Source organism: Eleutherodactylus coqui, chromosome 9 (assembly GCF_035609145.1).
Source record: "Eleutherodactylus coqui strain aEleCoq1 chromosome 9, aEleCoq1.hap1, whole genome shotgun sequence".
Classification (NCBI taxonomy): Eukaryota; Metazoa; Chordata; class Amphibia; order Anura; family Eleutherodactylidae; genus Eleutherodactylus; species Eleutherodactylus coqui.
The window spans coordinates 19819163-19837156 of record NC_089845.1 but is presented as its reverse complement, the minus strand read 5'-3'; positions in this window follow the sequence as shown (position 1 = coordinate 19837156).

Here is a 17994-nt window from a genome sequence, read left to right as displayed (position 1 = left end):
CATTGTATAACGAAATAGCATACAGGCTTTCAAAATACAAATGAACCTTCCGACTTTATAGGAGGGAACTGCAGGGTGTTGGTAGGGAGCGGCAGTAACTGCTCCTTCGGCTATTCTTCAGCCGCAGTCACAATTACACTTGTATTCGGAGTGTTTGCTGCCAAAACTCAGTGGGATCCAACAGGGTCCTATGGAAGGCTACATTTATGTGGGCAAGCATTATATTGGCCTGAGAAATTTGGCACGATATGGCGCTTGGCAATGTGCAATGCGTTTTGTGAAATTGCAATCTTCCTGCACATATATCACACACGGGAAATAATCGCAAGTGTTTCCTATAGACTTTGATGGGAAAAATACCATTTTTTCCAAGGTCCCATAGGATTCAATGGATGATTCCTCCCGTGCGAACGCCCAAAACTTAAACATGCTGCAATTTTTCTTCCTTGCTCAGGTGAAGAAATCCATTTAAAAGAATGCAAGTTTTGTTCGCATCACATCGCACAAAAAGAGAGCTTCTCATTCATATGAATAAACTCTAAAGGTGACCTTCAGGGCTCCTTCACACGGGCGATGCGATTTTCAGCCACAGGTAGCCATGACCAAGTCGCGGCTGCATCTCTCGTTTTGTTGTCCGTTCAGACGGGCGGGCCTGTGGCACATATACGCCGCAGCCCGGAATACCATCTGGCGGGGGGTTAGAATTTAGTTCTGCTAAACTCCCTCTCCGCCCCTTGCTGACTTCCAGCAAGGGGAGAGGGCAGGATGGGACAGGAACTAGTGTGCTAATCTTCCACCCCATCCCACCCCCTCCCTTTGCCAGCAGCCGGCAAGGGGCGGAGAGGGGAAGAGAGTTTAATAGAGTCACTGTTAAAGTCCCTTCCATCTCCCTTTTCCAGCAGCTCTCATAGGCTCCCATAGGAGTCTATGGGACCAGCTGGCGTATTCCGGCCAATGATAGGTCGAGACTATAATCAGGGTGCTGCCCTCGTGTCTATAGACGCTTAGTACTCTAATTTTTGCATGTGCCGGCCCAGGTCACACTGTTTTCTATTACATAGAATGGCTATTAAAGCTTAATAACCTTCAGGTGACTTTTTCCTGTCGCACCCTCCCCCTTGCGTTTTTTTGAACTTGCCATGGTTTTCTATGGCAGTTTTGCTGCGCAGGACAATAGAGCAGGACTGATATTTTTGTGTGCAAATGAAATGCACGCTGTGTAAAAATGCGCTTCTGAGAATGAGCCCACTGATATCAATGTGTTCTCTTCTCTGTGCTTAGCGTGCGCAGATTTTGTGCCCTCAGAGGCCTGCGCCCGTGTGAAGGAGCCCTGAGTTACTGTCCGGTATTTTTGGGCCTGGTCACACTAGCACCCTTGCTTCTGCACCCACGGCAACTTGAGAGATCCAATCTGGAATGGGAAGTGATGAATGCTGACGGATCTCCTTGATCTATAATGGGTTGGCTCGGCAGAAGACAATATTCTAGCTGTCAAAAAGTGACAAAAACAAGACAAAACAGAGACTGTCTGCGCTGCGAACACAATCTAGATAAACGCAGACAGCCCGTGCGCCATACTGCAGCCTCCCTGTGTGCTGGCGACAGGCGAGCCGGCTGCTCCTCGCAGTTATCATGCTGGAAGGCTTCATTTTTTCCCTAAATGAGTGCACTCCTCAATGTGATGTAAAGTGAGGTATTTACAACCAAAAGCATTTCCAGAAACTCCCTCACAGCGCAGACTTATACGCATCTTACCGGAGGACAGTCACTGTCTACAGACGTGGTTATTGGAGGCAATTTTTACAGTTTCTAAGCAAAACATCTGCTGGCTGATGATTATTTGACATAAAAAGCAATGAAGGCTAAGTGATTTCTGGAAATAACATCTTTACTGCATCTTCTAGGAACTCGCACTATTTTTAGTGCAGCCAACAGGTTGGTGTCAGACAAACACAAGGATTAGTTATTTGTGCCCCATCAAACGTTTTGGCATTTAGAAGTTGAAATTCCAGAATACTATGACATCAGCTATGATGCCTCGTGATTTCGTTATCATTAACCTATGGGGGGGGGCAGTTTAGCCGTTACGCATTCATTTGTGTTCATTCTTTCGGTTTCCGGTTGGCGAGCCTTCCTGATGTTTTATAGAGGACAACTATTGCATATCATTAAAGGGAGACTATAATGATATACAGTAGTTGATTTTTTTTATTAATTCATTAACACTGGCCTAGTATATATAAGTCGGCTAGTGTTAGTTATTTCTTTGTGTCTAAGGCCTCCTTCACACAAGCGATGCATTTTCACGTAGATCGCATCGTGGAAACATGTGCAGCAACGCAGCATTGCCATGATCTAATTCCTTTCGAAATTAGCATTTTCTTGTCCATTCAATGGACTCTGGAGCCCCACGTTGAATGCAGCCACGGAGTAAAGTGGTTATCCAACCATTAAAAGGTTAACAACCCTTTACAATTCATGACCTATCCTTAAGATGAGCCATCAATATTGCACCATTGGGGTATGATTTCTAGCAGCCTTATCAATGAGCTGTTGGAAGTGATCACAGATCATTTGGGCAAACCCTACTTCATCTTCAGTATTTACCTCCCTTCAGCTATTTGGCTGCTTCAAACAGAGGAAAGGTGTTGGTGCCACATCGATATATTACTTATAGCCTATCCTAAAGACAGTCCATTAATTTTAGAAGGCATGATAGACCCTTTAAATATCATACTCCTTGTATAAATTATAAATCATGTACTGACGAGTTATGCCATTTTATTACACAGAATGGTGCCACCTGGTGTTCAAAGTATATAGCAATGTACATGTCCACCTAGTAAGCTGGTGGACACACATGCTCAGTTACTCTCCTTATTATCAAGTATCAATACTGCGTTCATTGCAGAGCAACCAATATACTTTCTTTCTTTCTTTCATGCCTGTCAGTGCAGCCTTTGCGATAACATGGCAGTATACCTGAGAGGCATCGGCGTAACTATAGGGGATGCAGGAGGTGTCGGTACACCTGGGCCCATGCGCCTTAGGGGGCCCATAAGGCCTCTCTTCTCCATATAGGGAGCCCAGTAGTATGACTAAAGCATTATAGTTGAAGGCCCTGTTACAGGTTTTGCATTGGGGCCCGGGAGCTTCAAGTTATGCCTCTGCTGAGAAGACTTGTTCTGCAGGATAAGAAAGAAGGGACTATATTGGCAGCTGTCAGAGGGGGAAGGAGATTGATGCTGTCCAGATCCTGGCACCAGCCTCACAATTAGTAGCAGAACCAAGGGGAAAGTTAAAATGATAACAAAGTTTTTTTCTGTATTAGAAAAACTTTTGGCATGAACATAATTCATGGAATAACCAATTTATCAGAAATATTCTGATGATTATTTAAAAGTAAGCAAATAGAAAATGTATCTCTGTGTGCCATGCACTTATGTCTGCAGGAAGTTGCCTAATAACCCTATGCCACCGATCCAGTGGACATTAGTAATTGTAACTCAGAATCCGGATTCAGAATTCGAGATTCAACAGCTAAATAGCACATAAAATACTTCAAATGGTCTCTTATGTGAAAGGCATCATAACTAAGCCATCAGAACCAAATACTCTAATCTAGTTGGTATTCCTAAAGCTATATGTTTACTAGAGATGAGCGAGCACCAAAATGCTCAGGTGCTCGTTACTCGAGTCGAACTCTCAGTGATGCTCGAGAGTTCGTTTCGAGTAACGAACCCCATTGAAGTCAATGGGCGACTCGAGCATTTTTGTATATGACTGGTGCTCCGCTAAGGTTTTCATTTGTGAAAATCTTAGCAAATCACCAAAGTCATGTAAAAAACACAGAAATGGATAGGGCAGGCGAGGAGCAACATGCAGGGCTGCATTTCGGGCTCCGAGGTCTCACTATTAAGCCACAATAGTGACAAGAGTGAGACCCCCCCCCCCTCCCCCACTGTCAGCATAACGATCGTTCTCCTCTGCCACAGCTGTAACAGCTGTGGCAGAGAAGAACGATGTTAGCCCATTGAATTCAATGGAGCCGGCAATACAGCCGGCTCCATTGAAAGCAATGGGCTGCCGGCGAGCGCGGGATGAAAACATAAGCCCTTACCTGAAAAAGAAAGATTTTAGTGTAAAAAAGAATAAAAATGCAGGCATTCTCTTCAATGGAGCCGCTGCTGTTGCCGGCGACTCCATTGAAGACAATGGTCCGCTGGCACACCTGAATTCTTTTTCAGGGAAGGACTTTACATATAAGCCATTCCCTGGAAATGAATTAAAAGTGATTTAAAAAACAAAAAAAATAGATACTCACCTCCCTTCAGCTGCCGGGGCACAGCCACGTCTTCTCCTGCTGTCCCCTGCACTGTGGTGCTGAACTGCTGTCATTCAGCTGAGAGCTGCGCTGAGCCAATCAGAGGCAACACTCACTCACTCATTCATGAATTCATGAATGGGTGTGAGTGAGATTTGCCTCTGATTGGCTCAGCGCTGAGCCAATCAGGGGCATGTCTGACTCACACCCCCTTCACACCCACTGCAGGCCAGCCGCGCTGAACTCCGTCTGCCGGGACAAGGTGAGTATATATATATTTTTTATTTTTACACATTTCTGGATGAATTGCAGGGAAGGGCTTATATATTTAAGCCCTTCCCGACAATTCATCCCGCGATCGCCGGCAGCCCATTGCTTTCAATGGAGCCGGCTGTATTGCCGGTTCCATTGAATTCAATGGTCAGTGCTCGTTTAATCGAGGCGAGTACCGCGTGGTGCTAGTCTCGAGTAACGAGCATCTCGAGCACCCTAATACTCGAACGAGCATCAAGCTCGGATGAGTATGCTCGCTCATCTCTAATGTTTACGAGCAAGGAAGCCTAAGGGCTCATGTCCACGGGCAAAATATGATTTAGGATCCGCAGCGGATCTCCCGCACGCGGATCCGCATCCCATAGGGATGCATTGACCACCCGCGGGTAGATAAATACCCGCGGATCGTCAATAAAAGGGATTTAAAAAAAAATGGAGCATGAAAAAATCTGGACCATGCTCCATTTTCGTGCAGGTCTCCCGCGGGGTCGGCTCCCGCGGGCTTCTATTGAAGCCTATGGAAGCCGTCCGGATCCGCGGGAGACCTAAAATAGGAATTTCAAGGATTTACTCACCCGCAGCGGGCCGCGAAGCTCTTCTCTTCCTCACGGCCGCATCTCCCTTGCTTCGGCTCGGCGGATGTGCCCGGCGCATGCGCGCGGCACGTCGACGACGTGCCGGCGACGTGCCGCCGGCGTGTGGAATTCATCTGCCGGCCGAAAAAGAAGATCCGGCCGTGAGGAAGAGCAGAGCTTCGCCGCCCGCTACGGATAGGTAAATTCTTATTTATTTGTATTTTCAGCGCTCATGTCCGCGGGGCAGGAGGGACCCGCTGCAGATTCTACATGGAGAATCCGTAGCGGGCCCGATTTTCCCCGTGGACATGAGGCCTTAGCATTGCTCTCCGGCATGGCCTATCTGCAAAGGTCTTCTCAGAGGGGCACCAAGATAGGAGGACCTGTACTGTCTAGAATCCAGCTTTTACCAGCATAAGCCATCTACGCTTCTAACGCTCCTTAATTTAGGGTAACTTTGCTCCCTTGTGATTGGGAAACTTTATTAATATTTGCAGTTAGGGACCATCTGTTTCTTTCAATTTTAGTGCAATCATTAGTTTAATTGATGGTGTTACGGCAAGTTGCCTCCTCCCCATAGAGACTTCTTAAAATATCAGTATCATGTCTCAACAAGCCCGCTGTATGTGTGCATTGGATTAAAAGGAATGCTGTAAAGACTCAGTAAGGGATGTGGAGATAGGACACCGGGTTATCAGTCTCATCCGAGGCAACTGTAGAAACTAAGAGAAATATAGAACTGGGGTATCTGGATATCATGTTGTATACCGGTCAACAGTCTTTGCATTCTTACTTACTAAGGAACAATAGTATTAAATTGATGGTCCCAGAATGCCCCCAGGCAATGTCATCAGGAGCTGCACAGAGCCAATGTGTTTTCTACATCAATGCCTGTTTCAGCAATAAGCTTGTAAAGAACCACCATGCTACACAAGTAGGAGTCTGTCTAGGGGGAATGCTTGTAGGGTCAGGGAGGTGGCATCAATTAAAATTAAAGCACTATGTTCTGCTTCCAGTTGCTGCTTGGGTCTCCAACCATCATCATATACTGCAGTGGTATTCAGATTCATTCAATCAATTAATATTTTGCAAATCTGTGCTATAATATATAGAAGAGTTTAGCAAGTTGGAAAAATACATTTCACTTCATAAGCTATTCATTTTTTTAGTCATTTAGACAAATTTGTTAGTAATATAATAGCATGGCGTGTAAGTCCGAAAGAAATACATATGTCCATCCAGTTCAGCCTTTAACCCCCCCAATGTTGATCCAAAGGAAGGAAAAAAACAATGAGGTAGAAGCCAATTTTAGGGGACTCTAAGTCTGGCATTAGCAATAATCCCTGGATCACCGACCCTTCTGAAGTAATCAGTGACTATAATATGTAATATTGTGATCTTGTGATCAGTAAAGCGGTACCGCATGATGGCTGCATCACAATATGATCTCAGATAATCTTCTCACCTCGTCTCTCTGCAGCAGAAGGCAATATTTGGCAATCATGGGTATATGTGGTGACTTGAGTGACCTTGATTGCACACAGAAAGTTGGTGGCTGGAGTTGTGATGCCAGTACTTCTGAAACAGTCCCACTTGTTGGCTTTCCCCAAACCACAGTATAAAGTGTGTATCAAGACTGGTTGAACAATGGACAGACATCCAACAGAAGACCATGAAACAGTATACCGTGTGTGGTGGATTTTAGAGGTGAGCGTCAGATGGCATATCTGCTATCTCAGCAATGATGTGCCACAGTGAAACAAGTAACCTGATAGTACAAAAGTAGGGAAGTTAGACAAATTTCCAGTATGACTATGAGGTGTACCTAGCATCAACTAAAGTTCAATAGCTGAAGACCAACAGGGAGTGCCCTTGATGACTCTCCGCCATCACCAATAACAGCTGCCATGTGGACCTTGGGCACATAGCAGAAGGTCATCTGGAGTGACAAGTCCCATTTCCTGTTGAAGTATATGGATGGCTTGGTCCACATCTGGTGTAAACTGCATGAAGCCATATCTTATGGGTGCACTGTTGAGGTTCAACAGGCCGGTGGTGGTATCATGGTCTGGGGAGCATTTTCCTGGAATTGCCAATGATTGTTGGTCATTGTAGTGCAATCCTTGAAAGGTTAATGCTATAGGGATCTGTTAGCTGATCATCTGCACCAATATTTTCAGGAAGTTATCCACAACCACAGTGCCATCTTCCAACAGGACAACACTCCTTGTCATCATGCTCGGATCACAAACATGACAATGAATTCTCCACACTGCTTTGGCCCCGCAAACTCATTGGACTGTAATTCCATTGAACATGTTTGATAAATGCATGAAAAGGCTGTGAGATCTGCTCCTACTTATCTGCAATATACGCTCAAACTGACAGAGCTGCTGCAGCGGGTATGGGCCGAGTAAAGTATGTCCAGCACCTTGTGTAATCTAACATAGTATGTAAGGCCGAAAAAAGACATGTGTCAACCCAGTTCAGCCTATTACCCCCCAATGTTCATCCACAGGAATAAAAAGCCCGCTTAGGTAGAAGCCAAGTTTCCAAATTTAAGGAAAAGAAATTCCTTCCTGACTCGAATTTGGCAATCAAAATAATCCCCAGATCAACAACCCTCCTGAAAATTCAGTGATTATAACATAATATTGTATCAGTCAAGAATGGCAACCAGGCCCATCTTGAACTCTGTTATCACATTTGTCATCACCACATCCTCAGGCAGAGAGTTCCATAGTCTCACTGCTCTTACAGTAAAGAACCCCCTTCCATGTCAGTGTAGAAACCTTCCTTCCTCTAGACGTTGAGGACACCCCCCTGTTACAGTCACAGTCCTGGGTATAAATAGAGAGATCTCTGTATGGTCCATCTTTTTTCTAAACTAAATAACCCCAATTTTTAAAACCTCTCTGGGTATTGTAGTCCACCCATTCCATTTATTAACTTAGTTGCCCGTCTTTTAACCTAATCAAGCTCTGATATGTCCTTCTTGAGTACCGATATCCAAAACTGTCCACAATATTCCATGTGTGGTCTGACCAGTGACTTGTAAAGAGGAAGAACAAAGTTCTCATCATGCGCCCCTAGGCCTCTTTTGATGCAACTAATGATCCTATTTGCCTTTGCAGCAGCTGCCTGACACTGGTTGCTCCAGTTAAGCTTACAATTAGCTAAAATGTGGCACAGTCTCAAACACTTTGGAAAAGTCTAGATATACAAGATCCAGTGACTCCCCGGTCCAGTCTAGAACTTACCTCCTCATGGAAGCTGATCAGGTTGGTTTGACAGGAGCGATCTCTCATAAACATATGCTGATATGGAGTTATACAGCTAATTTCCTTGCAGTCTTCCAGGATGGCATCTCTTAGAAACTGTTCAATCATTTTCCCTACAATAGAAGTAATATTTACCGGTCTGGAGTTTCCAGATTTGCTTTTTGACCCTTTTTGAATATTGGCATAATGTTTGCCATGCGCAAATCCAGTGTAACAGACCCCGTCACTACAGAGTCCTTAAATATAAGAAACATTGGTTTGCATGTTATCTGTATTCCCTGTTGACCACTGGCATATACATTGCTAACTTCCATTCTGTAGAACACACCATATAGTAGGCTGTCATTTATCCAATTAAATATATTGCACTCGGCTTTTGAAGACCATCTGGTACATACATCACCCAAACATGGTACACACTTCAGGGGATCGCAGCGGGGACGAAAGAATCTCCTGCCCCAGCTGTGGCAGAGGATCGCAATGTTCTCCCATTGCTTTCAATGGGGCCGATTCTGCTGTAGCCCCATTGAAAGCAATGGGATGCAGGCAACTCCTGCAATGATTTTCTGGGAAGGGCTTGAAATATAAGCCCTTCCCTAAAAATATGTCCTAGCTGAATGAAAAAAAAAAAAAATAATGATACATCACATAGCGGGGCTGTCGGGGCTCCGTTGCTTCTTCCCTCTGGCTCCCCGGCAGTGTTCCTCAGCATTTTCTTCTGGCCGGGGATTTAAAAATCCCCGCCTCCTGGAAGTGCTGTCTCTAATTGGCCAAGCGCTGTGACCAATCAGAGGCAGCGTTCAGCTGTCATTCAATGACAAAAAAACCCGCTCATCTGACTGAGCCCTGAGGGTGGTTTCACACCTGCATCCGAGGTTCCACTTTCATGCTCTGTTTCCCCATGGCCGAATGGCTCAGTCTCAGAACAGAACGGAACAACGTTGAATGGACCCTAGTGACTTTTATGGGGTCCATTCAGTTTCCACTAAGCTGTCCGGATTATAGAAGGGAGAAAAAGAACTACATGCAGTGCTTTTACTTCCGGTATTTTGAGTCGGATCTGCGGTGGAAGCTTTGACAGATGTGAAGCTGGCCTCTTCAGCATCCTGCTCATATTTGTGTCACACACTTTGCTGGTACTTGTAGTGCTCCATGATATTGCAAGGTTATGAGCCTAAGGCCAAATGCCCACGAACAGATTTGTACTGCAGTTTGTGTGGCGTAAATCTGCAACTATTAGGTTCTATTGAACCTAATGGCTTGTCTGCCGGCCAATGCCGATACGCGAGATTTTACTGCGCATGTCCACAGTGGGAAATAAATCGCGGCATGTTCTATTTTCCGTGGATTTATGTCGTGAGAGGTCTACATTAATATAGCATAATGGAGACCATGGGAAAAAGTGCGTATTTTCGTAATTACCAGCGGGTGCGTTTTGTTTACCACCGCTGTACTCTCACGGCGTACATCTGCGGGCGTATCCTGTGACAGCCATGGGCATGAGGCCTTAATCCACAAGGGGTTCCATGTATAACAATATAGCCTCACAGGATATAATACAGCTGGAAGGTAATGTTGCAAAAAAAATCGCACCCTAGAATTCCCTGTCAGCTATTTAGCCCCAAAATGTGAGGCTGCATTCACACATTGTTAAAGTTAATAGCAGCAATTAAAAATCACATGCGGTTTCTAAAAAACACATGCTCTTTTTCACAATACATGCAATTTTTTAAAACTCCATGCAGTTATTTCATTCAGCTTTAAACTGCACCAAAAAATACCAGGTGTGAATGCAGCCTAATACGGAGTAACCATCCTGACAAAGATAACCCCACACAAGGTCTGGCCCTAAATGAACTACAGGAGCCAATAAAGACTATCAGCTGAAGTAGTGGTCATTTGACGTGTCCAGAAGTGTACAGTGGACTCCCACATGGTCAGCGGTGCTTCCTGGTCATTCCGTTTGCTCAGACCCTTGGTCTTACTGTAGATGGATAAAGCATTATTGTCTTCTTTTCTGTAACATAACTGCTCAGTTGAATGGCTATAAACTGAATTCAGTGCGTATGCTGTAAACATTCTTTTCAGGACTAGTTTCATAGAGTAGTAATAAAAAATCTATATTTTTCCATAACGGCGCCCTTAAAGAATAGGCTAAAAATGATATAATCTCACCAATGGACCTCTGTTGCACAGCATGAAACTGCCATTGCTTGCCTGTAATTGCCGGCTGAGTCTGCATACTCCCACAGCTACAGTATTCAGGATGAGAGGTCACTGTAGATGATCAATGCAAAATAAGTGTATACCACGTCCCACTTCAAGAAGCTCAGCACAAGCCAGGCTGATACATTTATTACACAGATCCTATAATAAACAATTGGAACATACAAACCCAGCTACAAACATGCACGTGCTCGGGTGTTGTGGGCAATATGTAAGATGTGGATGCTGAAGATGCACTTTTACATTGACCTCTAAATCACTCACGTGGTGTTGTCAGCAGCTGCATGAAGTAGCCTTTCTTCCACGAGGTCTTCTTGCCTCCCACTAACATAGATGATGCATATCTTGAGTGTTGCTGTAGATTATGAATGCTATGTGGTCTATATAAATGGCTTTACTATGCGTATATATTGTGAAATGTGGCTGCAGCTTCATTGCAGAAGATACATTGTAGCAGTCCTATTATCTGAGACCTCTCTATTAGCTCTATTCGGTTTCCTAGCAGCACTTATTAATGCAGTTATTAATACGCCTTTAAACTTGTAATTTTCTAATTAAGCACTGTTCTTTCTTCTCATTGCTTTCTGTGGTGGTATGGACTGAACATACAATCTCTGTTATTGTGCATATACTATTCTGGTGATATAGAAAGAGCCAAGCTACTAGGGGATTTCAGATTTAATTTGGTGATAGGAACATCTCACAAGGATAGGATCTAAAAATACTAGACATAATTAAACATCTTGTGCCGTTTCTCTGTCTAAACAATTTCATGTATCAAAGATTTAAAGAGGACTTATCACGGTATAAAATCAGCAGGTCTGACTACATAGCTCTGAAGCCGTAGCCCCACTGACTCTACCACTGGGTTTTCTTATATCTCCGTTATGCCTCTTATTAGATCCGGTCCCAGTATTGCCACTCTGTGAAGTGGCTGGTTCCCAGACTCACTCTTAATGGGTGACATCAGATTGTCAATCAAAGCTGGTGCCACCCAATGAAAGTGGCCGCCCACTTGACCCATCGACAATGCAGGGAGCTGGACCTAAGAAGTCAGATGAGCGTTTTTTTTGCGCGTGCATATGTGCTCACCATTGCTTTCCTATGGTGTGTTCACATGTCCGTCTTTTACAAGCACAAAATACACTTGCAAAAGATAGGACATCCGTGCATCGGGAAAGTCTGTGCTGCACATAAAGAATGCCTGCGGGGAGTCCCCTCATCACTGAACTCTGTGACAGAACTGTGTTGAATTCAATGGATGGCTGAGCGCTGCCTCTGATTGGCTGAGCACTGTGACCAATCACAGGCAGTGATCAGCTGTCATTTAATGGCTGAGCGCTGCCTCCGATTGGTCACAGCGCTCAGCCAATCAGAGGCAGCACTTTCTGGAGGTGGGGATTTTTTAATCCCCAGGCACCAGAAGACAGATAAAGACTGCTGGGGATGAGGAGAAGACCCGCACAGCACTTCTAGGTGAATTTTTTTTTTTTTTACTAGAGTTAGGGATGATTTTCAGAGAAAGGCTTATATTAAAAGCCCTTCCCTGAAAATCACTCTGGGAGTTGCCTGCATCCCACTGCGTTCAATGGGGCCAGTGGCAGCAGTGCTGGCCCCATTGAAAGCAATGGGAGAACATTGCGTTCCAGCTGTCACAGCTGTGGCAGAGGATCGCAATCTTCTCTGTATGCTTTCAGTGGGGTCCACGGGGCTCCCGCCGGCCACATTGGCAACAAGTTAAAACCTTTGGATGTGACAGCATTCAGGGATTTCACATCCAAGGACTCCCCTGCTGCAGCTGTCATAGCCGCAGCAGGGGATAGTGATCCACTCCCATTGCTTTCAATAGGGCGGTGGTATCGCCAGCCCCATTGAAAGCAATGGGAACAGAACTTTGGTCACGCGCATTTTGAACATGAGTGGAGTGCTTTTTTTGGCGCATATAGGCGTGCAAAAAAAATGCTTGTCTGACTGAGCCCTAAAAAAGAAATGGGAATAGAGTCAACAGGGCCATGGTGACAGAGCCATGTAGCCTGCCCACTGATTGTATCCAGTGACAGCTCCTCTTTACAGGGACTTATGGCCACCATCTCAATCCGAGAACTAACTTCACAGGCTGGCAGAGGATGAGAAATCAATCACTTCTTATGCTCTCTTTTCCTAATGAGCCCATGTACCTCTGCAAATATGTTCCAAAGTTATCCCACACCATATGCAAATGAGCAGAGAAGAGTCATCTGGCTGAGAAGAGTCATGCTGATTCATGAGCTTCAGAGCTATCCACCTTACTTTTTTCTTGATGCTGTAAGTTGATTATCAGGAGAAAGGGAATGTGAGTACCTTGGCAGCTCATAGGTCAACATGACTCTTCTCAGCCAGATGACTCTTCTCTACTGACTTGCATATGGTATGGGATAACTTTGGAACCTAATTATGGAGGTACATGAGCTAATTAGGAAAAGAGAGCATTAGAAGTGATTGATTTCTCGTCCACTGCCAGCCAATGAAGCTAGTTTTGAGAATGAGATGGTGGTGACAGGTTCCCTTTAACCCTTTCGAATCCACTGTCTGACCTCTGAAGACATTATGAATAAAGGCTGTACAGCTCCGATGTTGGAAGACATCCGTCGGGGTTCTCTTACTGTATATTGCCAGCCTCTCTGCCTATTCAACGTGTCACCTCATGCAGTACTGGCTTTAGCCAGCAGATAGCACCATTGTATAACGGCAGAAAAAGATTAAGCCCCCTAGGAAAACCAGGATACAAATAGGATTGGAAAGAGTTAAGCTGCTCTTGAAAACTCATCCAAAGAAAACCCAAATTTGTATTTAGCATGCCAGGAGATCATTGTAGGCAACTGTATTACAGTGCAGAATACAAGATGGCACTCTTCCCCAACAGCCCTCAGTAGTGCATGAGGAAAATACGCTGCAGATTTCCATCTTGATTTACCGAGTGGAAGATCCACAGCATTTACAGTAGCGGCAAAGTGGATAAGATATTACTAATCTTGTTTCATACACCATGGACAATAATCTGTGAGGAACTCACACAGAGATTGAAGTACAGAGCAGATTTAAAGTCACTGCAGATTACAACCCCTTCAATGAGTGGGATGAAATCCACAGTAGAGCTAAAGCAAAGTCCGTGACAACGAGGCATGGAAAGCAGCCAGCAATGGGAGGAGGTGGAGTGGGGCAGAGTTTAGCTCCGCCCTCGCCCCGCCTCAATGCAAACAGCCAGAGGGGAGGACAGAGGAAGAGAGAAGGGGGAGGGAGTTTAGCAGTCACGCTGCTAAACTTCCTCCCACCTCCCTTCTCCGGCAGCTGTCATTGGCTTCCATAGGAGCCCATGCAGTGGCCGGTGTATTCCAGGCACAAAGATAGTTCCAGGACTATCTTTGCTGCCGGGGGTAAAAGCGCCCAGTGCTATATTTGCCGGCCAGGGGCTCTTACTCCACAGGAATACATCTGTGTGATCTGTTGCATTGAAATCCCATGCATCAGAAGGTAGCGGATATCGGCCGGCCATGAAAACGGCATCCGATATACGCTCGTGTGAATAAGCCCTACTAGTGATAAAGAAATAATAGTGATAATGTAATAATAATGGTAATGTACTGTTAATAATGGTAGTGATAATAGTATGAGTAGTGGTAATAATAGCAATGATATAATAATGATGTGATAACGATAGTGATAATGACGGTGGTGCTACTAAGGTTTTATTCCCATTAGCGCATATATGCTGCGCTTTCACGCCCTGGCGCATATACGGTAACCATGTGAAGCATAGGTTTCCAACGCAGCTGTCCACATGGATGAATATACGGGGCTTAAATACGTGTAAAATAGAACATATACGCGGTCAGCGCATATACGCTCAGCCAAATGATAGTTCTGGAACTATGTTTTGGCCAGTATACACCGGCGGGTCCCACAGACTCCTATGGGAGCAGGGTAAAAGAAGGGAGCGGGAGGAATTTTTGCAAGGTCTAATGCTGCGAAAAGCTTACAGGTGCCTCTATATAGGCACTGGAAGGCATCCCGAGGATTTTGGCAGAGCGGGGGTTTTCCGGGGTGCAGTGTATTTTTTTCGCTAAAAACGACGATCGCAGTTGTGTGAATGGTCGAGAAAACGCTGGCCATGATTGTGGAAAAACATCTATTCAGGCGCTTATACAGACGAGGCGGGCAAACGTAAAAACTCTGTCACCGTATATCCGCTCGCGTGAAAGAGCCCTAATAGCTATAAAGCAATAATAGTGATTATATAACGTCAATAGTGATAATGTATTAATAATAATAACAATTGTAGTGATAGTATCAGTAGTGGTAAGGAAAGTGAGGATGTAATAATGATAGGAATAATAATAGTGATGATGTGATAATTGTGATGTTAATAACAGTAATAATATAATAATAATAATACTAATAATATACTGATGATAATAGTAGTGACAATAGTAACAATTGTCATAATAATAATAGTGATGATGCTACTGAAAGTGGTAATGTAATACTAGTAATAATAATAAAAATAGTGATGATGTCATAGTGATAGAAGTGACTACTAATAGTAGAGATGCTGATGGTAATAATAGTGATAATATGATATAATAGTGGTGATATAATAATGATAATACTACTGGCAGTGATAATACTACTAGTGATGATGTCATAGTGATAGAAGTGACTACTGATAAAAGAGATGATGATGGTAATAATAGTAATAATATAATAGTGGTGATATAATGATGATAATGCTACTAGTGGTGATAATACTATTAGTGGTAATAAAATTAGGGATAGAAGTGACTACTAATAATAGAGACGATGATAGTAATAAAGTTGATAATATAATACTGGTGATGCTATAATAAAAGTCATAATACTATCGGTGATGATGTCATAGTGATAGAAGTGACTACTATTAGTAGAGATGCTGGTGGTAATAATAGTGATAATATAATAGTGGTGATATAATAATAATGCTAATAGTGGTGATAATACTACTAGTGATGATGTAATAGTGATAGAAGTGACTATTGATAAAAGAGATGATGATGGTAATAATAGTAATACTATAATGGTGGTGATATAATGATAATGCTACTAAGATTGGTAATAAAATTAGAACTGATGTCGTGGTAATAGAAGTTACTCCTAATAGTAGAGATGCTGGTGGTAATAATAGTCATAATATAATAGTGGTGATGCCATAATAATAGGGGTAATATAATAGTGATAATGCTACTAACAGTGATAATACTATTAGTGCTGATGTAATAGTGATAGACGTTACTCCTGATAATAGTGATAATAGGATATAATAGTAGTCATATAATAATGATAATGCTACTAGTGATGATGTCATAGCCATAGAAGTGACTCCTAATATAAGAGATGCTGATGGTAATAATAGTAGTAATATAATAGTGGTGATATAATATTATATAATAGCAGTCATATTATAATGATAATGCTTCTAGTAGTGATAATACTATTAGTGCTGATGTAATAGCCATTCAATAGCCTGACGAAGGGGGCGAGATATCCCCAAAAGCTTGCTTGCTGTAACATCAGGCATCTTTGTTAGCCATTAAAAGGTATCATACCTAAGAGATTACGAGGTTTCTCGCTCTGAGAATAATCACACATAGCCATAGAAGTGACTCCTAATAATAGAGATGATGATAATAATAGTGATAATATAATGGTGGGTATTATAATAATTATAATACTACTAGTAATGATGTCATAGTGATAGAAGTGACTACTAATAATAGAGATACTGATGGTAATAATAGTGATAATATAATAGTGGTGAAATAATAATAATGACAATACTACTAGTAGTGATAATACGACTAGTGATGATGTAATGGTGATAGAAGTGACTCCTAATCATAGAGATGCTGGTGGTAATATTAGTAATAATATAATAGTGGTCATATAATAATGATAACTACTAGTAGTGATAATACTATTAGTGATGATGTCATAGTGATAGAAGTGACTCCTAATAGAGATGCTGGTGGTAATATTAGTAATAATATAATAGTGGTGAAATAATAATGACAATACTACTAGTGATGATGTAATGGTGATAGAAGTGACTCCTAATCATAGAGATGCTGGTGGTAATATTAGTAATAATATAATAGTGGTCATATAATAATGATAATGCTACTAGTAGTGATAATACTATTAGTGATGATGTCATAGTGATAGAAGTGACTCCTACTATAAGAGATGCTGGTGGTAATAATAATTATAATAGTGGTGATATAATAATGATAATGCTACTAGTAGTGATAATACTATTAGTGATGATGTCATAGTGATAGAAGTGACTCCTACTATAAGAGATGCTGGTGGTAATAATAATTATAATAGTGGTGATATAATAATGATAATGCTACTAGTAGTGATAATACTACTAGTGATGATGTCATAGTGATAGAAGTGACTACTAATAATAGAGATGCTGCTGGTAATAATTGTAATAATAGTGGTCATATAATAATGATAATGGTACTAGTGGTGATACTATTAGTGATGATGTAATAGTGATAGAAGTGACTCCTAATATATAATAGTAGAGATGCTGCTGGTAATAATAGTTATAATATAATAGTGGTCATATAATAATGATAATGGTACTAGTAGTGATAATATTATTAGTGATGATGTCATAGCCATAGAAGTGACATTTAATAATAGAGATGCTGATGGTAATAATAGTGATAATATAATAGTGGTGAAATAATAATAATGCTACTATTAGTGATAATACTATTAGTGCTCATATAATTGTGATAGAATTGACTCCTAATAGTAGAGATGCTGCTGGTAATAATAGTGATAATATAATAGTGGGGATATAATAATGATAATGCTACTAGTAGTGATAATACTATTAGTGATGATGTCACAGTGATAGAAGTGACTCCTAATATATAATAGTAGAGATGCTGGTGGTAATAATAGTTATAATATAATAGTGGGGATATAATAATGATAATGGTACTAGTGGTGATACTATTAGTGATGATGTCATAGTGATAGAAGTGACTCCTACTATAAGAGATGCTGCTGGCAATAATAGTTATAATATAATAGTGGGGATATAATAATGATAATACTACTGGTAGTGATAATACTATTAGTGATGATGTAACAGCGATAGAAGTGACTCCCGATATATAATAGTAGAGATGCTGCTGGTAATAATAGTGATAATATAATAGTGGGGATATAATAATGATAATGGTACTAGTAGTGATAATACTATTAGTGATGATGTCATAGT